Source organism: Xenopus tropicalis, chromosome 5 (genome assembly GCF_000004195.4).
Source record: "Xenopus tropicalis strain Nigerian chromosome 5, UCB_Xtro_10.0, whole genome shotgun sequence".
Lineage (NCBI taxonomy): Eukaryota > Metazoa > Chordata > Amphibia > Anura > Pipidae > Xenopus > Xenopus tropicalis.
Window position 1 is genome coordinate 98924137 of NC_030681.2, and position 25057 is coordinate 98949193.

The window sequence follows — 25057 nt, forward strand, 5'->3', positions numbered from 1 at the left end:
CAATACACAGACCCCCTTGGATAGAGCACTGTCTGCATTAGGGGGAATAAGGAATTGCCCCTACTGTTAGCTCAGTATAGTAGGAACATTTTGCTTTTGTGTTCATATGCACAATTTCCTCTCTACTTGTGTTGGGATGGCATTACTACCAGCACACAATGTTTATAGTAACTGATTTGTTTGGTTCAAGTCAGTAGTGGAACCCTGAAACTACTGGCATTACTACTGTAGGGGGAGGGGGGCAAATGCACCCAGCCCTGGTGTAAGGAACACAATGAGATCCCTGTAGCAAGGAGTATTGCATTCCGTCTCCGATCAGCACTTATATGCACTTGGGCTGCATTTTGTCCTGTGCTCTCCAGCGGTGAAATGCAGGAGAATGCCACAGCAGGGGAATGCTGGGCGAGATGCCCAGTGTATTGGCCCTAATGTAGCTTTCACTTGAGGTCAGATAAGGTAATTCTGCAATAAAAGCTAAATTGCTTAAACTTGGCGAGATTTAATTTAAAAAAAAAAAAAACAGCTTGGCAAAAAGTTGTCATTGTCATTCTTATTGCCGTGATTTGGGTGAACCTCAACATCAAAAATGATTAAATCTGACCCTTAGGCTGACACATATTTATACCAGGTCATGGCAGCCACAATGTTCCCCATATATGAACTCAGGGGGGATGACCTCCAAACATAGGTGTTAAATTGCAAAAGTGAACTTGCCAATAGCAACCAAATAAGTCTTTGTTTTAATTTTATAACTTGTAATAGACTGCACAAATAACTTAATATTTGACAGCTGCACTTGTGTAGTTTAGTATCATGATCCACTATCTACACTATTTTAGAGAAGAGGGTTTGGCCAAGAAAAAATAATTTCATATAAAATACAGTGACTGGCTACAGATGGTGATTATATGCCAAAGGGCTGCTGGTCCTCTGTTCTCGTACTGAGCTTAAAGGGCACCTAGCACCCCTATATTGTTTCCCCCACCAGAGGTGCGGGCTAATTGAGTCCACAATCCAGGGAAAACAATATTTAAAAAAAAACAAAAAAACTGACACTGCCAGAGCCGGGCTACCCACACTGGGAGGGAGCCCCTGGTGCAGGCAGCCATGTTGGGGCACACACATAATTAGTGAGTGATTTACATTTGCCACTCCTACGTAAGGCGCATGCACATAGTAACTGAGTGGCGAGATCGCTTATTATCCACATGATCACGAACCAAGATGGCTGCAAACTATTTTTTCCCCAAACTGGAGTGCAGTCTTTATTAGTCTGCACCTCTGGTGGGGAAACATTATAAGGGTGATAGGCGCCCTTTAACATATGTGCTAGCTTATAGTGTGGGACTTTAGTACCCTTCAAGTTTAAGTACAATATGTGGATGGAAATATTCTCCGTCTAGTGTTTAGTACTAAACCATGCAGTTATTATATGTTTAACCTTTCTTGTTCTGTTATGAAGGGCACAGACAATGTAAGCTTTGATTGCAATTGAGATCCAGCCTTTTCAGTATGTTTAGCAGAAAAAGGACAGCTTGCTTCAGTTTCAGCAGTCATAGAATTTGCAGCTGTAGTAATTGACTGTGACAGTCACACCACTTCCCTGCATTCTTCTCTAATATAGGGGAGGCATATAAATGCTAAACTGGTTGCTTCTCTTGAAAATGTGTCATAACAGTTCTTCTCATTTGCTACCTGACTTTTTAAAAATGCAATTTTATTTTATATTAATTTCTGTTTGTCTGTAAAGTAATTATTTTATATGTCCCATCTAACAGATAGGTAGCATTAAAATGTGGCAATATATACCATAATTCAATATATTTTCATCAGACATGAACTATCAAACATGGCTCTCAACCAGTGTAGGACTGGTGTGTCCTGAGCCCACCAGGCAACCACCTCAAGGGCCCACTACCACCACTCCTGCCCATGTTAGCCAGCTTGCCCCCCTCCTGGCACCTAATATATCCTCCCTCCTCACTGCAAGCAGCAGTAATCTGGGGAGCACCTGCAGATCCTGAAGGGAAACAGGCTTGGGCTGGTGGGAAGCAGTTCTGGACCAGGGCCCACCATTTTATTTCCAGTGTCTGACCCTGCTCTCAACTGTTTTTAACTGCAGTATTTATTTGTATAATTGTTATCCATTAATACTGCCTATGTATCTGGCTGTCCAGTCCTCTGACATTGTCCTGCCATAAGACAAGATTTAAGGATTTGGGGATGTACAATAAGCATAACTAAAGGACATATATCATAGTAAAACAGACTCTCCATATTACAAGAGGAGTACAGGTGCACCACCCTGATCCTTAAATAAAGTGAGTGGACAAACCAGAAAATCATCAGGAAGGCATTCCAAATAGTCATCACTCAAACCAGCCATGTCTATAATGAAGTATACATCATACAGTAATATTATAGGGAGTCTACATATGTATCTGCATGTAATGGTTATCAATTTCTCTCACATTGTACTACTATAACACAAGTCTTGAGGATTTAGGAAGGAACAGTGCAAGGGGTGTATGGGTGAACTGTCCTAAAGCTTCACTTTAGAAAATGGAAAAACCAGAAAATCATTAGACAGGAATTCTGAACAGTAACCCCCCCCCCCGACCAGGCTTGCCCGCACCCTTGACCCACATCCAACCCTAACCTGCCCGCTCCCAATCTGAACTCTACCCAACCCAGCTTCTCCTGCCCTGCTGATGACGTCAGAAAAGAGGAAGGGAGAGGGGTGGGCGCACACTTATATAAAACCAGAAGCCATAAGCTGGCAGTGTAAGGTCATGGGCGGGGAGAGAGGGCTGAGGTTGGCCCAAACCTGCCTGACCAGTGGGTATAATGCCGGCCCACACATCACTAATGTGTAAGACTGAGCTGGTGCTGTATGTTCTATAATAAACTACTTTGTATGATACAAGCCATGTCTGGGGGTTGACTAGTTGGAGTTCTGTTATCATTTCATTATTTGACATGATGTGTGCATGTAGTGTTCTGTTTTCATCTATCAAAACGCTATAACAAATCCTTTAACTTAATTTATTTGTGCAACCTTAAATCACATACAGGATAGCGTGGCACAGGAGGGGTACTTTTTTTGTCACTGCCATTTGTACCAGCCCACAGAAGAGGTACTTTGCCTAAAACCAAGAGCAAGTAATTGGCTGGGTCCCCTTTCCCATACATTTTTAGTTTTTGTATTCTGTTGAATATGCCAGCATTATAAATATAAAGAATAGTAGTAAGTAGTATTGCCTTGTAATCAGATGTTATTAAACAATTACTGATCATATGGTGATATCACTATGGTATGTATGCTTATTTGGGTAGCTGTAGGAATATATGTGGTGAGCTAAACAAACAAGTTGGCAAATGCACTGACCTGTTTGCTATTTGTTATCATTTTCTAACCTTTAATTCCTATATTAATTACATTTCTGAAAAGAGGTCTGTTTTTATCATGGGTTTTCTACATGGCTGCAGACTCCTAACAAGCATTTCTTGAGCTTTAAAACTGACTGCTGTTTCGGATAACATAATAATGAAACATTTTAATATAGAAGCATTCCTCTTTAAAATGAAGCCTCCCCCATTGCACATTTTCAAACACCAATAAAACTGGTCTCTTTCAGTGTCACTGGAAATGTGCTGAAATGACTGCCTGCTCTGTCAGCCTGAAGGGCAAAGGTCTCTGACATTGTCCCCTGTGAAATTACAAACATCAATATTTTTAATTCTTGTCGGTCCAAAAGAAAGTTGCAGTAATATATCTTGTTTTGCAATATCTGCCCAGCTCAGCAATTATATCAGTACAGGATTTAAAGATGTTCTCTTACAAAGTAAACCGAGTTGGTCATTCAGAAAATGTATTAATTTTGACATAGTTTTTGCATCAAATAAGCAAATGACAGATCAATATACTATTAAACTTCACATATTTGCTTTGGTGCCATTTCAGGATGCAAATGTGACATTGTTTCCTCCTATAAAGTTTATAGTTGATATCTAAGTTTTTTTGTTCCCAAGGAAAAAGGAAAATTTTCTGTTAGATGTGCTTCTGTCTTTCATAGTAAAATGTTGTTATAAAATTATAAATACAGTGCTGTATCACAGTTTAAACTGGGAACATGACCACAGAAAAGGAAATGGTGAGGGGGGTGGCATTAGGTATGAGACCCTGCAGTTTCTCTATTGCTTTTGTAGTCTTGGAAGCATTCATTCAGGATTAGGGATATCGCAGCAGCAGCAGAAGCTGCTTCAGATTGATGGGACCCCATCAGGCACCCAGCCCACTCTATTATAAAGATCTGTGTCGTCAGTGGCAGTGACGTTCTAAAGGAAATTGCCCATTTATGGCTACTCAGGCAAATGATATCATCACAATAGGTTCTCCTGTCTCAATGTGGATCATTTCTAAAATGAAATTACAAGCGTTTATCTGGAAAACAGGAGGCAAAGGCACCTGTTCTGTGTAACTGCTATCCTGGGGAATAACATCATCCTATAATGAATGCATAAATCCTATTTTGCAAGTCTGTTGCAAGGGAAGACAGTGCTTCTGCTGTTATAACACAAGCCCCACATCCACAAGAAGTAAAGCTCCACGTCCATGTTTTCTGTTCTGCTTGAATATATAGGACATGTATTGCAATGCTATGCTTGCCACACTGCTGCAGTATACTTGTTTTGCAGTGCTCCATAGCAGGCTAAGCACAGCTGGGAATTACCAGCACCTTGGATACATAATTTGAAATCTCTGGCCTTCATGCTGTTATACGATCCTTGTGATTTTGGTGTGAGAATGTGCATATTCCTGCTCACTGAGTGGCCAAATCATGTTTTTGGATGCCGCTAGCAATACGTTAGCCTTTTAAGGTAAGACAAAGATGACTCATTTCTTACTTTCAAAGCTTGTGTTTGTGATCATTTCTTAGTCCTGCGAATGTGTTCATTTGGCTTCTGTTAGTTTGCCTATTGTACATTTTAATTCTCTGCACTTTGTTCCGTTTGCCTCCCTTCTCTGTAAGTCAACTACCTTGACAGCATATGGTAACTACGGCTCTTAGGCATAGTACAGTGGCACCTTGCAAGTAGGATAGCATTGCTATAATTCAGGCTGTATCGTGCTGCTGTATTGGGCTGGATGGGAAATTAAAGGCAGAACACATGCAGTGGGATCAGTGCTGAGCCTTTTCATATTGGCATTTGCAATTCATGTTAAGCGTGCTCTTAAAGCTTTCTCATATATTCTACCGGAACAACAAAAATGTGCCTGCCTGCAGCTTGTGCCTGAGAATCAGCTTATTTAGGGATTTACAGCAGCAGAAAGAGGGCTTTATTACATGCAGAAAGAACAGCAATAGGCTGGCTACATGCTTCTCGGAGACCGGTGAAGTGCGCTGTGCCATCCATTAACCCCTACTAAATGAAGCTCTGAATAGAGGGAGCAACTTTCATGTCTTGTGTGGAGACACGGCGAAAAAAGATTGTTATGCAAATCAAACATCTGTAGATCTGTCACTAACAACATGATTGCTGTCCAGAATCCAGCAAGGAGTAAAGGCAACATCTTGTAGTTCTGAGTGCCTTTCTGCCAGACAGGATTTCATAATATCACAGTCCTTACTGGGGTCGGAGAAGGTGCCTGTGTGACAGAATCTCACTGGAGCTTAGCCCAGCCTTTGGGAAACTCTGAAATCAAGTCATGGTTGGTTATTTCTGCAGGAAAAAACAGCAGTAGGGTGGATTTAACTGTGCAAAAGAAAACGCTTAAAAAAGGGGACACTTAGCATTGGATATTTTAAAATAAATGTTGTTTTTGAATTAAAAAAAACCACAATATTAAGAAAAAGAAATACTGAAGTTTCCTACATAAGCCTGAAACTTGAACCTGAAGTCAAATCTGCCATATGCCTTGATTTTAAGAACCAACTTTTTCACACTTCCACTATACACAAGGTTCCCAACCATTCCAAGTGTCAAGTTAAGTTGTCTATAAGGGTACATGTATGGAATCAGTTATCCAGAAACCCGTTACCCAGAAAGCTCTGAATTACAGGAACTCAATCGCCCATAGACTCTATTTTAATCAAATAATTCAAAATTTAAAAACATATTTCCTTTTTCTCTGTAATAATAAAACAGCACTTTGTACTTGATCCCATCTAAGATATAATTAATCCTTATTGGAGGCAAAACAATTTTATTGGGTTTATCTATTGTTTAAATGATTTTTTAGTAGACTTTGTATATGGAGATCCAGATTATGGAAAAGCCCCTTATCCAGTAAAACCCCAGGTCTCGAATATTCTGAATAACAGGTCCCATACCTATACTTACTTTTACAGTATCAAGCAACAAGTTCTACAGCAACATACTTAATTCTGTAACCTTTAATCCTATTGTAAAATATAAAGCTTTCATTTCACAGAATATTTTCACATTTCAATATTTTAAGATCAAATCAGAATAGTTAATATTTTGGGGCTTATGTTAAACATACTTCAAGGTATGTTTATATCTTCAATCTGTTAATTCTTTACAAAAAGAAGAGAGAGACACAATGGATTGTTTATTTGTTTATGACAGTTGCAAGTATCCTTAGCCAGACAGTGGCTGTCAGAGGATGCTGGGAATTGTGGTCGAAGCAGTCTCAAGTCTTACAGTTTATGGACCTGCAGCTGTTTTGCAGCTATCAATTATGTATAAGTTTCAATCTAGTAAAATCTTGACATAGCTATGTTTTATTTATAAGAATCAGTAAATACTCAATGAATATACCATGTATATGCTATAAAAAAAAAGCTGGAAAAACAGTAAAAATAACATATGCATAAAGCAATTGCTTTGCCACCTGCAGACTGCTCTCTTACTGACCTTGCTTGGTAGTTATGCATAGCTAATGGACTGTGTGAGGTTTTTTTTATTAATGATCTGAGATCTGTGAGCTTCTTTCCTTTTTTTTTCCTTCAAAAGCTTTCGATTGATATAATTGATCGCAATTAGCTATTTCTTTCGCTTTACTGTGCAATCCCTTTACCATGGAGCACTCTGAATAATAATGATTTTTTTTAGTAGGCCCTGTCACCACAGGACGTGTGAAGCAAGTTGTCTGACAAAGCAGAAAAAACGCAAATGCTGTGCACATACAGAGAGTCAATTCATGTTTAGCAACTGGCTTTCCATGTCAGCAAAATCTCTACTCATTCAGTATAATTTGGTATTCACAACTCCAGGCCGTTTCTTTTGGTCTATATGACAGATGGCAAACTTCTATAAGCACGAATATACAATTCAGTGCTCTATAGCCAAAGAACTCACTACTCAAGGCCAATAGCAATGCTCATTTTATTTAAGAGTATCCTTACAGGAGCTCAGAGGGCTGTAATATTAACACAGTAAGAGGTGTCACAATGATTCACTGCTGACTGATCTAGGGCTTTAACTCTATTGAAAATAAAATGAATGCTTCAGGGTATAGCAATTACTACTACCTTTCACAGTTTTTGATATAAGGGAAACAGTTATGACAAAGAGATGCCTTTATTTTTAGCTGTAAATCTTGAGTTGCATTGAACAGAAAAAAAATAAACAAACATAAACATTAAATACAATGAAGTTGTTTAGATGGACTATGCCCCATATTCCTCATTTAGTCTACACTGCCGTAATAATTCAGCTATATAACAGGGCATGGTTAAACATACACATTTTAAATGGCAAATTGATGTGAACAAGTTAGATGCCTTCTTCCTCTGGTAGAAAGATGGAGCTTATTGTATGTTGAAGTATGTTGTATATAGCCTTTCCTCTACAGTTTCATTGTCAGTTGTTGTCACTTAATCTTTGTGGGAACTGGAGAAGACCTTGGCATTCTGTTACGAACAAGGATGTAGTAGGAGTATACTGGTGATATTCAGTGACATAAATAAAATTGGTAAGCAAAACAGACGAGGCAAGGATTCACTGTTGATTCACAGTTTTATTAAGATGTGTCATGTATGCAAAATCATTCCTCTCCATTGCAGGCTGTCTTAAAATGTTAATAGGGTTTTAAAATGTAATTTGTGTTTTTCTGTTCATCTATTTCTTATTTCTGCAAAGTCTTAATACAATACAAGGGATATCAAACCCATGGCTCTGTCATAGGTGGATTTTCAATAAGGCTAGGGGAGGCTAAGCCTCCCCAAACCTGCTTGGCACCTTAAAAAAAAAAAACAAAAAAAAAAAACCTCACTCCGTTTCTGCACTGCCCTGGAAACCTTCTGTACCTGCAAGCTGATTATGCTGTGCTCCGACTGGATCTTTCTTCTTGTGGATTCTCCAATCAGAGCATAAAATTGACCAATCAAAGCACAGATGCGCACAGGGATCGGGGGATTTTGCAAACTAAAGGCAGTGCAGAAATGAAGACTGAAAAGAAGAATCTGCAGACTGTAAACTTTACCTGAGAATCAACTCTCAACTTTTGCTGCAGATTTCATCCCACTCCCACAGGTGCTATACACAAGTGCTATACCCAGGTACTGTACACAGGTGCTATACACAGGTACTATACAGTTCTAAAGGCTAAATCACTAGTTGAAATTAAATAGTTGTTTTGCCTGATCTGACACTTATAATATCCCTATCCCCTACCCTAACATATGAATGGTAAGTTAACTCTTTCCCCCTGAAAAAGCTCATTGTGCTTTTATATATTTGTTGTTTTTTGCACTTACTATTTTGTTTTTTTATTTTTGTCATTGTTTTGTTCATTTCTAGTTACAGTGGGGCCAATGTTGTGTAGTGGTGCCAGTGTTATAGTGCCAGGGCCAGAATATCTGCTGTCCGTACCCACTGCTTCTCATGGCATATAATATGCTGGTTTTGTAAATACAGACTGCATCTCACTGTATATAATGTGCCTGGGATGTCAGTACCCACTGCCTCTCTCTCTAGAAAACTAACTTAAACACATATAAAGGGGAGGTTCATTTTTAAGTTAATGTTTAGTATGTTATAGAATGGCCTATTCCTAACAACTTTGCAATTGGTCTTCCTGATTAAATTTTTTATAGTTCTTGAGAAATTTGCCTTTCTCTTCTGCCTCTTTCCAGCTTTCAAATGGGGGTCACCGACCCCGGCAGCCAAAAAGTATTGCTCTGTGAGGCTACAATTTTATTATTATTGTAATTTTTTATTACTTATTTATTAACTATTCATATATAACTATTCATATTCCCATCTCTTGTTTAAACCACTACCTGTTTGCTAGAATAAATACAGGTATGTGAAAGTGAATACAGTTGTGAAACAGAGGGATGCAAATTAAATGTCTATTACCAAAGCTGGTTCCCTCAGCATCTCTGCTAATAGCAGCTAAATAGCAATAGGTTGTTTTCTGTTGAGCAAGTAGTCTGCCCCCTTAGCAAACAATGAATCCTGTTCCTACACTGTTACAAGTAGCACTTGCACTTTTGGTCTCCTTATGTGACATACTGTAACCCTGTTTGTAGACCTGCTTTATTTATACAGGTCACAGCTGCTCCCTGAAGTGAGAATAACTACTTTTGTGAAGTGCTGATTTGCAAAACCCATTGTAGTTATAAATAGATATTTTTTGGGACAGGCTGGAAATATTTACCTAGTGTAAGCACCTCTTAGTCTCTTAGGAACAGTCCAATTTGAAATGCAGGAAAGATGGACCAACTGATTTTTATAAAAGGAAAGCCACTAAAAAGACCTTATAAATGTTGTATTATTTGCAAGAACTATGAAAAAGTTGACGTAGATTAGCTAATATCATGTTTTTCTCAAAGGACCCAAAAGTCTGGGAGTCAGATTTATGTTTTCATTGTGTAATTTCACAAAAATAAAAACACAGAGAATGCCATTGGTCATGTAAACATTAAAATGATACATTCTTGCATCTTATGTTAGTTAATTATACAAGAAATGAAGCTGAATATTTCAGTTGTTATTAACAAGAAAAACAATGCAATATTATTACTGGATCTATTCACACGAGTGTGGCCACTTCACTCAGATGTAGTCTTCCAGCAGATTGCTGGCCATAACCTAGTCATTCCAAAATTTCAATATGTGAGTGCTAAAGTGATAGAGAAACAGTTACAATGAATATATATGAAGGATAGTAAAAAGGAGGACAGGAAGTAACTCACAAGTGTATAGATCCCTGTCCCAGTTAGTTATGTATGATGGACCTCATTTTCCTCTTAAACTATGTCCAGTAATACCAAAATCAATTTTGCCCAGTCACATCTTCTCTTGCAAATGTGCAAGTCTTACAACCAACAAGTCCATTTCTACAAAGTTTGCTGCATTGTTGTGTGAAAAAAATCCAGAGTTCCTTGTTGCATTTGATGCTGCTGCCTTTGTCCTGCCTCCTGTTACAAATTTTGAGCAAGTATGGCTGTTGCTGCAAGGGAACCCTCTGGAGGCCTTCTTTCAATTTACAGTTCTAAGGGACTTTACAGCTGTTAGAATGTGGGTGGCTTGGATGCTGGAACCATAGTTTTTGGTTGCATAAATTGGCAGCACTAAGATGAAGGTTATGGTATCAGCCCTAATTCTGCATTTAAATAACGCTAATAATGTGTTTGCAACAATTTCGATGAATCTCCTGACCATTCATTGGGCCCGCCAAGACTGGAGAATGTTGGCACTCTCTCCATAAGGGAGCGGGTGCCAAAGGATAAGGAATCCAATCAGCCAATCCTCTGTGGCAAATTAGAGAGGCTTCAGATGGGTTTTTTTTGCCTTCCTCAAGATCAACTAGCAGTTAGGCAGGTTATATATAGGCATTAAGGTTGAACTTGATGGACCTGTGTCTTTTTCAACCTTACTATGTTACTATGTCTGGGGTATAGTACCATCTAAAATCAGCTTGTATATGTTTTTAGCTTTGGGTATACATACTTAGGCCATGTCCCTTATTGTATGCCCCAATGTAGGTGTCTGTAAATTAGTCTTCCATTCAGTCATGTATGGTTGAGATCACTTTGTACTGCCAGGTGAGAGGTCATTGTACAATAGTGAATAAGAGTGCTTAAAAAAGCTTGAAAGTCTTATACACTTATAAAGAGAGATTTTATGGGAAAGAGGCATTTTCCTAATTGAACTCAATATTAGGACATTTGGAAATTATAACACATAAGTTATTCTGTATAGACAGCAATATTGTGAGCTATGTGTAACAACCAATAGGGAGTCCATATATTTATCTGTGGATTTGCAAACAATGTACCCACTAACTTGGCCTGGTGCCTCGATATCTTGTGTTAAAAATGAAAATAATTAGGCCATGTTTTGTCTGAAAATTGAGAAGGCAAGCAAATACTATAATGTAAGCAGCTGTGTAATGCAGTGAATTTTACTCTGTACTTCCGCTGATTTTCTTTGTGGTTCTGTTGCAGAGATTAACTATGATACTGTTTTTGCACATAATGAACCCATGTAAAATTAGCTCTTCAGCCAAACTGCATGGTTGTATCAAAGCCAAAACAAACATTTCCACTAGTAGCTGATACAGAAGAGTCATTTTGGAGTTGTCAAGTGGCAACATTATAAGAACCGAAAATCCTTCCAAAAATGTATTTGCAATTATAGCCATAGCAACATCAACTGACACATCAGTTCTCCAATTTATTTACCTCTCTTCCTGTGGTTATTGGATGCTAGAAGGGAATAGCACAGCAGTTTGTCTGGAAGAGGCAAGTACTCTTCCCGCCAAGATTAAATCCATTATACTAGGTTTGCTGTAGCCTCCAGCTTTAAAACCTACTTTAGATTCATGGTTTATAGACTGATGATCTGGCAATAAAAGAGAAAAAACGCCTAGTACTTGTGAATGGGACTCCCATATGTAGAAGGTGGATAATGTCTTCCACTGAGATTTATGTGGTTAGCACATAGACTGTTTTCCTACATCAGTGCTGTCCAACTGGCGGCCCGCGACCCCCCTCTGTGTGGCCCCCACCTGTCTGGCTGCTTTGATGGCTTACTCTTGTGTAAGCTTTAAATGGTATCAGTACTGAGATTAAATGGCCCCCCCTGCATGGTTCTCACCTCAGATTCAGGCTGTAATCAGGCTGTATTGTTTAAATATGTAATTCCCTGTGTTGTTCACACCTTTTAATCTCTGCATTGTTCACCCCCTGCAGTGTTCACACCTCAGGCTCAGGCTGTAATCCCCCATATTGTTCCCCTGTTCACACCTCAGGAGCAGTAGAAACCCACAAATAATCCCTGCACACTACAAAAAGAACATATACTGAGGTGGTACTTCAATTAAAAAGTTTTTTAATATATAGTTATTGTGCAGACTGTAGGAGCCGTGCCAGCACTGTGTCACTGTAGGCTGTCTGTGTGTGCCATACACACAGGCATCATAGGGCAAGCAGAGTATGGCACACACAGGCAGGGTAGGGAAGGCAGAGTATGGCACACACAGGCAGAGTATGGCACACACAGGCCAAGTATGGCACAAACCAGCCAAGTATGGCACAGACAGACAGGGTAGGGAAGGCAGAGTATGGCACATACAGGCAGGGTAGGGAAGGCAGAGTATGGCACACAAAGGCAGGGTAGGGAAGGCAGAGTATGGCACACACAGGCAGGGTAGGGCAGGCAGAGTATGGCAGGTTTTTGCTGTACTACAACCATTAATATGGGTACGGTCATGTGATAACATGGGTGTGGTTTCAAGTGGGTGCGGTTTCAAAAAGGGGAGTGGTCAAAACTGGCTTCCATTATCGGCCTTCCACCACGTAGGTCGGAAAAATTCCGGCCCTCGGTACAACAGAAGTTGGACAGCACTGTCCTACATTATTCATCTTGCACCTTGCAGATGTTCTCTCTGTTTACAAGGGAATCTGACATGCATGTCTGCAGAGCAATAGCAATAGGGACCAATCATCCCTTGTGAAAAGCTACCAATGTACACTTTGTTGTAACAGGAACCCCTAGCTGAACGTCTGCAAGGGAAACACCAAATTAGAATATGCTGTTAATTAAAAGCCAGAGGTGTTTAAAAAGTCAGATGCCTGAACAGTCATTAATGTAACCTGGATCCTGCTAAAGTATATTTGTGCTGCTTGCTTTAGAAATTGCAAATGCAGATACAGATTATACATAAGAAGAACAGAGTCATGTATTTTGGCATTTGCAGAAACTGTTCGAACATCAGGCCATGGTTAGTATTAGCATCTATCATGGTAGTCGCAGCTGTCACATTTGGCTCGCAGAAAAGTGGTTTTGTCAAATAGACTGTGACAGAGAGCTATTGTTTAAACAGTTATTGGTTATACCAGAGGGTAATTTGATAAAAGTGTCTAGTAACACCTAACAGCCAATCAGGTGTTTGCACTCAAACCAGTGATGAGTTTATGCTACTTCTATTGGATGATCTGGGATACATGACCCTACATGACTTTGCAACTGTTATTACATTGAGCTTATATTTGTATTTTACTGGGGCTTTGGAAAGAAATATCTAAATGCAGTTGATACATGATGGATTTTACTTGGATTTATGTCTACTGCTCTTGTTGATGCAGCAATCAGTGGGAACCCGTTTGTGATGGCGAGGGTTTCAGGGTTTCCTTGTGTCAGTAGGTATACTTGTACATAATTCATCCTTAGTTCACAAATGCTGGGAGCATGTTTAGGTGGAAGTAGCTTTAATGAATAGTGTCAATACTAGCAATGACTGAATCCTGCAATGAACCCTGTAGTGTTTTTATAAATCACTCTTATCTTGTAGGCAATTATAAATAATATATGACACCAGATTTACTTTTGAGCTTAAAAGCAATTGTTACCTTTAACAGTTACACCTTGTCTATGCTACAAATGACTAGTGGGGATGTGCTAATTTTTCTTGCCCAGAAGCAGATTAGCTACAGGTAGCCAGTAACAGCTCTGTCTTCAGACTATGGAATAAAAATTGCAGTTCCTTGTAAGGGTCGCAGGATGCTGGATGCCCGCTCAACAGATGGGGATTGGTTGGCTCTCCTGCACAGCCTGGGAAATCAGCCAGCCGGAAGTGGATTGACAGCTTGGCACTAGTGACGCTTTAGAGGAAATTTTCTGCATAGCAAAAGACATAATTTTCAGCATTTTCCTGCTGTGATCTAATGCAACTTCAGGATTTTTCCACCTTTTTATATTTATTTGCCTACCTTTAGGTTGGATAAGGCATTATATTGAATGTCAGGATTGTTTCCATTCAGATTTCCATACAATTACATTCTTTTTTTTTCATGCCGCTGGATCTTAACTTACATAGAATGATTTGGGGTCAAACAAAATTATATCTGTGCTTGACAGAGCAATGGGACATACTGTAAAGGAAAAAGCAAATAAAAACCTAACAAGGTATTTATAGGGCGTATAAATTGAACACGTCAGGGGAGGAACAGTCAGTAGGGGGAGTGCCGGCAAAGGTCGGACTGGGCCGCCGGGGCCCACTAGGGCCGGTGCCCACAGGGATTTTTCCCGGTGTCCTGGCGGCCCAGTCTGATCCTGGAATTCTATGATTCCAGGAGGAGGTCCTTAATCCTTAAAATGGTAATTTTCTATTTAGGAGTACCCATACTAGTAAAAAGTATATTTTTATGAAAATGATTTATTTAGATGTAGTAGGGTTTTACATATGAGCTTGTTTATACAATATATTTTTATAGAGACCTACATTGTTTGGGGTATAGTTCTCCTTTAATCATTTGGTCTTGTATATGTTATTCTTCACTCTGTAGCACTGCGTGAAATGATGGCCCTATATAAATAATAATAATAATATCAATAATAATAACAATTAGCATAGACAGGGATACTGAACTGATTTATTGTTACAGTTAGTAAAATCTCACATGGGGGCAGTAAAATCTTACACAGTATGGTGTAATGAAATTACTTTTCAATAGGTGTACACTACTTAAACAATAGATAACACGTGATTAAAATGAATACCCTAATCCAGTAATATCTATGGTGCATTTGCCAAAATGCACTTAGGACACTGTTAATACTGAAACTTGTCTTTTAACTGTTTTACTGCCAGAGGTATGGTTAGTTCAGCTGTGATATGATGAAAGCTAAATTCAGGACAACACTTTTTTTCCTGTAAAGTAACTTTGGACCTTGAAACATACATTATTGGGAGCATCTTGCTTCCCCTGCTAACAACATAGTACCTACTGTACCCAGAGGTTAAAAGAGTTACTCGTGCAAATGAGGTCTTATTTACTAAGGCCAAAAGGAGGCAAATTCCAATAGATGTGAAAGAGCATGCCACTCATGCAGAGAGCCCCTTATAAATTAAAAGCAAAGTCCTTCAGCAGTTCATGTAGGCTAAAGCAGGGCAAAAAGTACAAAAATATGGAGGACTGCACCAATTTTTTGCACTTTGCACCCTGTCTACAATGTTTTTTTACCCACAATGCAATATTTCCCCCAAAATTTTAACTTAATATAATCTTGGCTTCATTAAGTCGGCTGTGTGTGTAGCTGCAACATGTATAAGGAGCCATGAAAAAACCCTTCCCTTCTAAAGGCAGGTTAATTCCACTTCTCCATTGTGTCCATGCACCCTTTGCTTTGCATGTTGTATGTTACTGAGACAAGCAGAAGCAACCAGTGTTTTGCTGCAATGCACTAACATACTAACATACTGTATATGGATGTGATAAGCTTAAAATAGCTTAAATGCACGCATTTCTGAGGGTATTTTTATGCTTTGTGTTTGCCTTTAAAGGGACGGTTCACCTTTAAGATAACGTTTAGTATGTTATAGAATGTGCTGATCCTAGCAACTTTGCAATTGGTCTTCATTATTTATTTTTTATAATTTTTGAATTATATGTCTACATCTTTTCAGCTGTCACATGGGGGTCACTGACCCCCCGCAGCCAAAATACTTTTTCTCTTTTTATTTTTACTTTTTATTCCTCATCTTTTTATTAAATCCCACTTCTATTCATATTCCAGTCTCTCATTCACACCACTGCCTAGTTGCTAAGGTAAACAAGACCCTAGCGACCCAATAGCTGCTGAAATTCCAAACTAAACGCTAAATAAACTACAAAAATAAACTGAAAACTACAAATAATAAAAAATGAAGACCAATCGCAAATTGTCTCAGAATATCAATGTTGCCATTGTACTAAAAGTTCATTTCAAGGTGAACATCCCCTTTAAATGGTTCCTATTATGTTGGTTCATAAGACATGTAAGGGCCCATTTACAATGCCCCATTCAGTGTGCAAAGTGCAAAAAAGGGTGCAATTAGCCATTTTTTTTTTTACTTTGACAAATGCATGGGGCACTGTGCAAATGGCCTCACATTGGCATCCTCCTTTTCTGCCCCTAACTTACGTGTCATTCATAGATGCAAGGTAAAAGCCTCCTTTACTGAGCAATATTCATGTGGTGCACCTTAATGCTCTTACACTTGTGCTCTCCAGGGTCTTAAATGACCCCTGTAATGTTTTCTCACGTGTTAGAAAATTCAGAAATGTAATCTGCACCTAGGAACTATGGGAGGTTTCATACAACCTTGACTTAATGCTTCTGGCTTAGTTTAAGCTCTAACAGTAGATGCAGACTATTGCAGACTGGATTTATAGCTTTGCAGACACCTTGTCCTGGCACTCATCACTTCACTTTTGGACTCTTAAGAAAATGCAATTCGAATGTTCTGGGAAAATATATTTAGATGAATACAAATAGGTCAAATTAAGTAAAATGAAAGAAAAGGAAAGTATTCTGTTTAATTCCTGTGGCGCTTATGATTGGATGTTAGGAATGCAGGCTTCAGTGTACACTTATTAATGTTGATTTGTAGGTTAATTAACCAAAAATCACTAATCACTAATATATCACTAATAAAGGCAGTAGAGTAGCCCTAGGTCATGCTAGGAAGGTTTATTAGCCTTGGAGCGAAGACACACGGGGCGATTAGTTGCCGTGACTTCTGTGACTTTTCCGAAAAGTTGCGCAAATTGTCGCAGCAATGCTCATAATCCTTTATGGCGAAAAGTCGCCACGATTAGTCGCAGCGACTTGCTTAGCTAAAAGACGCGCCGACTAATCGCCCTATGTGTCTTCGCCCTTAAGGGTTATTTGCCTCTGCACCATAGTATGAAAGTAGAAATTTCCAAACCAGCAATGCTGCATTTTCTTCCATGATCCCAGTATAATTGTGGTTAGCAGTGGGAGATGCAACTGATGCAATTGCAGCTAGTGTTTTAAAACTGAAGCACTTTCCCTTAGATGTGAATCAGACAAAATTGTGCTGAAATATTCTGTTTAGCTTGATTTCAAAATTATAATTTCATAATTTTTGGCATAAGAGTAACATGTGTGCCGAATCATTTGGGTGAAACTGTGCAGCAGTGATTGATGCAGGTCGCTGTGGAAAACCTGGTGGTTCTGCCTCTTTCGGAGGTGCTGGTACTTTCATGTACTTTTAATAAATGCGATTTTTAGGTTGTAAATGACTTCTACTGTATAGTAATTAATAGGCCTGCAAGTCGCACAGCATTGCAATAATCTATCGCTGTATATAAAAGATATCTCAGGCTTCTTAAAGTAGAACATCTTGCTGGCCGATATAGCACACTCCCTAGAATAAATAGCATACTGTACGTTTTTGTATAGGCAGCATTTACTATTAAGCAACACTATTAAGAAATAAGTACTGTTGCTCACCTAGCATATACTGCGTAAAGCCTTCTGAAAACTAAGGATATTCACATGCTTCATGCTATACGCTGTCCATAAACCACAACCATGAGAGGTTTTAACTCTCACTTAAGAAACATGGGCCAAGACATGCAAATCACTTTTTAATGTTGCTGTGGCCAACTATGCATCCAGAACTGCTGGTTTAATAGCACATATACTGCCTAATACAGCTCTTGTACTTGTGCCTCCTGGGGTCTTAAATGACCCCTAAAATATGTATGATTACTTTGATTCCCTCTGCTGAATTTAGAGTATAGGGTACCCTGAGCATTATTAGTGATATGTCAGTCAACATAATGATGAGGGTGGTAACATGTAAATTAGTGGATGGATTTAAAACTGCTTAAATTATATTCCTGGGAGAAAGAGCATACAAAGTGTGTATTTATTTTGGATGCAGCTCTCTAAAAGGGGTTTGAGAAAGATTCACCCCAAGAAACACTCATTAATTCATAGCAGGTCATATAGTTCAGAAGCTAATGCCTTGGCCATCAAACCAGGATACTGGTAATTCTCTCAGTTGCTATAGATATGCAGTAAATCTCGGGTGATGGTACAGTACCAAAGAAAATACTTGTACATAAGATGGAACATTAACTTAAATATAATGTCCAATAAATCACAATCTGTAGTATTAGGCATTCTTTGGAATCCCTCAAACTGATTGTCTATTCCAAAGAGGGTGGTGAATCAAATAAATTATACTTAAGGCTGATGTCAGACATGGCGTATGGCATATATTTTCGGCAAGCAGGAAAACGATTGCCGGAAATACCACCATACGCCTCCTACCTGTGCCTGCACCCGAATGAATGAGATACGCTCGGGTGCAGGCACATGTAGCCATTATTTGCCAAAAAACTCAAGACTTTGCCAAAAATATACTCCATACGCCACGTCTGATATTTGCCTAAGACTATAGATAATGTTTATCAGTATGCTGATTGGAGTGAGGAGTCAGTGATCTTGTTGCCAATATATATGTAGTTAGCAATACAGATACGGGGTGACAGTTAATGGGGTGGTCCCCCAAATACTCAGCGCTTCTTGGTGGAGTTCTTTGAAACCAAATCTTCAATATAGTAGAAACTGTGTGATCATGTGCTGCCTCCTCATAAGAACAACCCTCCCTTTTTAGATGGGTCTCAGATGTGTGTAATCGTGTTGATGGAAGCGCATGGAATTGCGTGGGAGGATTATTTTATTTGGGGCTCGCCCATCTTTAGGGATCATATTATACTATACACCAGATTCATAGATGATCTCCTTTTTATTTGGAATGGCCCCCTGGACCTTATAGATACCTTCATTACACACATCAATACAAATGTATTTAACCTCCGTTTTACTGTGGAGATTAATCCCATGTTTATAAATTTTTTAGATCTTACTCTCTTTAGAAACGGTACCACAATTCAAACAATGTTATATCGTAAATCAACAGACCGTAATGGGCTTTTGCATGCATCCAGTAGTCACCATGTCCAAGTCATTAAAAATATTCCAAAAGGTCAATTTTTAAGGGCCAAAAGACACTGTTCTAGCTTAGTTGATTTTACACGTGAATGCACCACCTTAGAGAATAGGTTTATAGAGAAAGGCTACAAGAGGTCTTGGCTAGAGGAGGCCAGAGTTTCAGCAACCAATACTGATAGGAATCAACTTATGCACAATAAAAAATCTTCCCGCTGACAAATAACCCCGCTTTCCGACCCGGGCTACAAAAAGACTATTTTACCAATTGGAACCAGGACACAATATTACAAGTCTTCCACCTATGCCCTAAAGCCTCTTTACCCAGATGGGAACAAATGCAGAGGACACTCGCTTTGCCAAGCTCGGAACATTTCAAATACCAACAAATTTTAAGTTTTATATCATCTATCTTCAAAGGCATCACGGATGATCAAATTTATACAAGCTTTGAAAATATATACCGCCAAAAACTACCTCCCTCCCGCAGCATTTCCTCTAACGACTTCCTCAAACGACCTCCTTTGCTCCAAAGTTGCCACACTTCACAAAATGGGAAAAAGACCTAAATAAACAATTTTCAGAACTAGAAGGAATCATACTAAAATCATTTACTGGACAAAGGAGTTGCAGAATAATGGAAAACAACTACAAAATTATCACAAGATGGTACAACACACCAACGAAACTGAGCAAAATGTTCCCAGGAACATTGGACATCTGCTGGCGGTGCGGACTGACGTCAGGCAGCTTACTACATATATTCTGGACCTGCCCTGCAATACAAGAATTCTGGACTGCAATACTCCAAATATGCAACGATAAACTCCAACTGGAAATAGATAAAAACCCGGCTACAGTTCTCCTGCATTTCAATGCCCAATCCATCTCATCATACAAAAAAACTCTCACTCAATATGCAAAATCCAAACTGTTAATCCCCCGCAAATGGAAATCCACAACTTTGCCTACCATTGCGGAATGGATCCAAGAAATGGAGGACATCTGCAAATTTGAGGAAACACATACGGACTCATATAAAGCCGAACAATCCCATTGGGCTACTTGGATACCCTGGTGAGCTTTCCTGGAAACGAAAATATCAAACTCAACAAATCATCAAAACCAATAATTAATGGAGTGTTTGCTCTGCTGGCCGACTCAAAGGCAATAAGAATAATAAATGGCAATATATAGATTCTATAGGCCCTTATAATGGAAGCCAATACAAGATGTGGACCCATGACTAATACTCTCCTACTCTACACCTGACGCTTCTCCTGTCTGGTACCCTTCTCCCCCCCTTACCTTTCCCGGTTACCTTAATTCAATCCAATAGCTATAAGCAATCACGACAACGGACAGTTTTTTCTCTTATATATTTTTATGTTTTAAGCGTTATTCATAATAGATAGCATTGCCAACCCATCTTCTGCGATGTTCATTATGCCTTCTCCTACTATTACTGAACCAATGCTTGACTATTTCTATTGCATGATTGGATTGTACATAAAACCCAACTTTAAAAAGTCTCAAATTCTGAATAATATACTAGCACCCTCAAGGGTCCGGGGCCGACATGAGCATAAAAAACATCTTAATCCATTCGGTCTCAGTGGTACATACAGATGCGGCAAAAAACGTTGTGGAACATGCTCATTTGTTGCACCAAAAAAACTTAATATAGAGGGCATACCAAAAACTAAAGACTTTATTAATTGCCGCTCTATATATGTTGTATACTTATTAGTCTGTCCCTGTAACAAGTTTTATGTTGGTAGGACTATTAGATCGGTAGGGACTAGAATTTCTGAACATGTACGGAACATCAGGGCTGGAAAAACTAATCATCGGGTCCCTAGACATTTTAAGCATGCACATAATAGTGACCCAAAAGGTCTGATCTTCGTTGGCCTTGAACAAATAACATCGAGTATTAGAGGGGGCGACCGTTTTATTAAACTTAGACAAAGGGAAACCTTCTGGATTTTTAAACTTAACACTTTGCATCCATTGGGTCTCAATGTAGAAATAGATTTGGCTGCTTTCTGATTGCATGCAGGTTTCCCTTATCAGTCTAGTTAAGGACTTAGTTTCACTGTTGGTTTTTAAGGTAGATAGATTTCGATTAGTTTTATATTGACTATTTTAATTGATATGAGGATAAATCGAGTTACATATGTTTATGGCATGATATTCTCTCTTTTTGTATTTTTATACTAAGTGATATACTTTTTACATTGCTGAGATGGTCTAAGGTCACCGGCACCATAGGTTATCATTATAAATATTTGACTAACAAATCTTGATATATACATATTCTGTAAAGATAGGCATATTGATACTTATTGTCCTCTTATATCTATGTGTATGCTTTATTTTATTATATCTTGCTGATGGTGGGTAAAGATAGGCACTTATTGTCCTCTTATATTTATATGTATGCCTTATTTCATTATCTTGCTGATTTTAACCAATCCCCACTGAGTGAAATTATTATGTATGTTTTCATAAAGTTTTAAAAAAATAAATAAATAAAGGGGGAAGGGTATAAATAGATTGAATTATATAAATATAATGGAGCATATGGGAGATGGCCTTCTCATAATACAGAGCTATCTGGATAATGGTGTAACACTTGTTTGGCTTAATAGGGGTATTATACCAGGCTAGTTGGACAATTAGAGCACGTGTTACAGCAACCCCCTTTCCCAGGAATGGGCCTCCGCTATATGGGAGCTATGTCAGGGGCTAGATGGTGTTGCTGAACTACAACCCACACTGGTGTTGTGCAATATAATAAGTGATAGGACGCCAGGAGCTCTTGCAGTTAACTGGATAATACTTTATTCATTGGACAAAGGCACATATGGAATAGTGCAGCAGGGTATATACTCACAGTCACAGCAGTATAGAACTTGGTCACAGAGAACAGCAGCAGATGTGACACTTAAGGAAACAGTATAGCCCACTTGGAGGATATGCAGAGTATTAGCTGTATGCTAGGAATGGATGCCCTTTACTGGAACGGATCCCTTCCAGCCAACTATGGTTCAGGGTAAGGAACTGCCTGAATCCTGCGTCTTAACTGTGGTCCCTACAGCAAGGCATACAAAGCCTGGGTTAGACTAAACCCTTACAGTCTCCTTTGATGGGGCCAGTACTGCCCTTACTAAATAAGCTGACTATGCTCACCACTCCTAGAGGGTGCTATTACATATGTCTGACTGTGCTGGCTTTATCTCATTCACGGGGCCCTGTCCCCGACTTACAAATGGCAGGTTCTCCTTACTGGGGCCTAATTGCCTCAGGCTCGATGACATGCAGCCTTAGGACAACAGCAGCCAAAGAGGAAGACACTTCCTTGTGCAAGACACTATATAGTCTGCCAAGGGGAGTGGTCAACCTGGCTAAACCTATAGGGGGTAGCCTAATAACTGTAATCTGAGTGTAGAGGGCTCTCTATAACAGCACAGATAAGGAAAAGATAGGGGATAACACCATAGGGAGCTTAACCCTATGGGTCCCTACAATGGTTTTTCAGATACTGGATCCCATACCTGTACTAGCACCTTTCCTTGTATGCATATTTGAGGGTTTGTATAAAAAAGTAGTATCTGCCCGTAACAAATCATCTGATGTAATATATGGTGGCTAGTTGGGATAAGAAATGTTCCATTATTCCATCATCTTGAAGCCTGTTATCTAGAAAGTTCGGAAAGGCCATCTCCCATAGGCTCAATTTAAAAAAAAATAATTCACATTTTTAAAAAGCATTCCCTTTTTCTCTGCAATTTCCCTGTACTTGATGCCAACTAAGATATAACGAATCCTTATTGGAGTCAAAACAATCCTATTGGGTTTAATTTATGTTTAAATTATTTTTAAGTAGACTTCGAGAGATCCGAATTATGGAAAGATCCCTTATTTGGAAAACCCCAGGTCCCAAGCATTCTGGATAACAGATCACCTACCTATACTATATTCCAGCAGTTGGTTGAGAGAATACAAGTACTGTTGAAAGATTCATGGCCTGTACTGTATGCTTTCTCTGAAAATACAGTCCCCAACGCCTGCACTATATACTATCTGGGTCGTTACAGATGATGTTGAAAGTATACTGATTATGTGTAATTATGCACAGATTATTTGGAAAATTATGCATGTTCAATCTTCTTTGCTGCATGATGTCTAAAGACCATTCTCTGTGCACTGTATTGATATTACATTAACACTCAGTATTCCTCTCCAAATGTTATGCCAGCTGGTGGATGTCAGGAGAAACCCAATGCATTATGAGACAGGAAAGAGTATTTATAAATTGTTGCACATTGTTGTCATCCCTGCACAGTAAAAGAAGAATTACACTGATACTGTATGATTGATGCAATAATAAGCCATTTTATCTATTAGGCAGCATCAATATATATATATAATAAGTCTATATCAATCTATATCAATAAATATATAATAAGTCTAACCAAGTAAAAATCAGTTTTGTCATTACACAGGTCTGCTCTCGAGGGACAATATTGTACATACTGACCTTTGTGACTTTTTTGCAAGCTGATGTTTCCTAACTATAGAGAAATGCATAAATGTAAACATGAGTAACATTGATGTACTAATCATTGAAAAAGTAATTATCTGAGTAAGAGCACATAAATTACCATGTATCAAAATAGGGGCCTTTATTTTTTCCTCAAGGATCTATTTGCATAGAACTATAAAATAACAGATACACTTGTTGCCAGGAAACAAGAGGACTTCGTTTCTACCTCTTCCGACTTGTAAGAAACTGACTCATCTTACACACACAGATGAGCATGTATGAACCAATGTGATTTGTATATATTTATAACTTACTTATTTTTCAAGTCTTAAGACTGGCAAATCATCTAGGTAGAAAAATGAAAGCACTCTTTATGGTATAGAAATAATGTAATAATGTCAAGCAACTGCGTTATAACTTCACTTCTTTTTCCTGTCTCCTGTTGCCATGGTGCTGTATGCATCATAAAAATCAAATCTCTGCATAAATGTTAATTCTCTTTGAGACTAAAATGTTTTTGTGTGTATTTCATGTGGAACTGAATATTCTCAAACATCCTTTGCTTGAGTTTGTGCTATAGTCATGCCTGTCATTATGTACATATTTCTACTCCTGTTGCATTCTACAAATTCTAGTTTCTAGGACCAGTAACTTTCAGTTCAAGCACCAAATAAAGATAAAAGAGCTAATTTCACAAATACACGTGTGGCTGGGATAAAGAACACGATTGTTGCTTATCCTTACACTTTAGTATCTTTGTGCTGAGCACCATTGGTTTCAAATAAAAAATTGTGCAAAAGTGTGCCTGCTGACACAATGAAACCCTGGATCTACCACTCCCATGAATATGGAGGTATTTCTAGAGAAAGAAGCTGCGGGGCCTGTTTTACTAAAGATGAGGCATAAGAAGCTGTAAAAGCCATTACAGTGCACTGCCAGTATGGAGAAACTATGTGATGTTTTATAGGAGATACTGTAGAGATACTCTGTAACTCAGTGCAGGATTTGTTTAGTTAAAGATGTATATACAGTTCATACATCTGTGATTCAAATTAATGAATTTCAATAGATAAATTCATTTTTTATTTAAACCTTTTCTCTGCTGCATGAATATGGTTACTCAAAAAGGTGATCTTGAAATTATATTCCATGCATTTATGTATTACATTATTTTATTTTCTTGTAATTGTCAAACTTTAGAACACTGCCACCAGACTGTTTGATACATCGTTGGAAATTCTTGAGAAAGGGTTTAAAGGAAAAGTAACACTAAAAAAT

The 25057-nt window shown here is 38.7% G+C and overlaps 1 protein-coding gene across 3 annotated transcripts in view; it reads left to right on the top strand.

Moving 5' to 3' along the window:
- Positions 1 to 4424: 4424 nt before the first annotated feature.
- Positions 4425 to 25057, top strand: part of dlgap2 (discs, large homolog-associated protein 2) — a 252368-nt gene continuing 231735 nt past the window's right edge. For all 3 annotated transcript variants that reach the window (XM_031902504.1, XM_031902505.1, XM_031902506.1), the window contains exon 1: positions 4425 to 4881. The gene's annotated coding sequence lies outside the window, so the exon portion shown is untranslated. The remainder of the gene's footprint in view (positions 4882 to 25057) is intronic.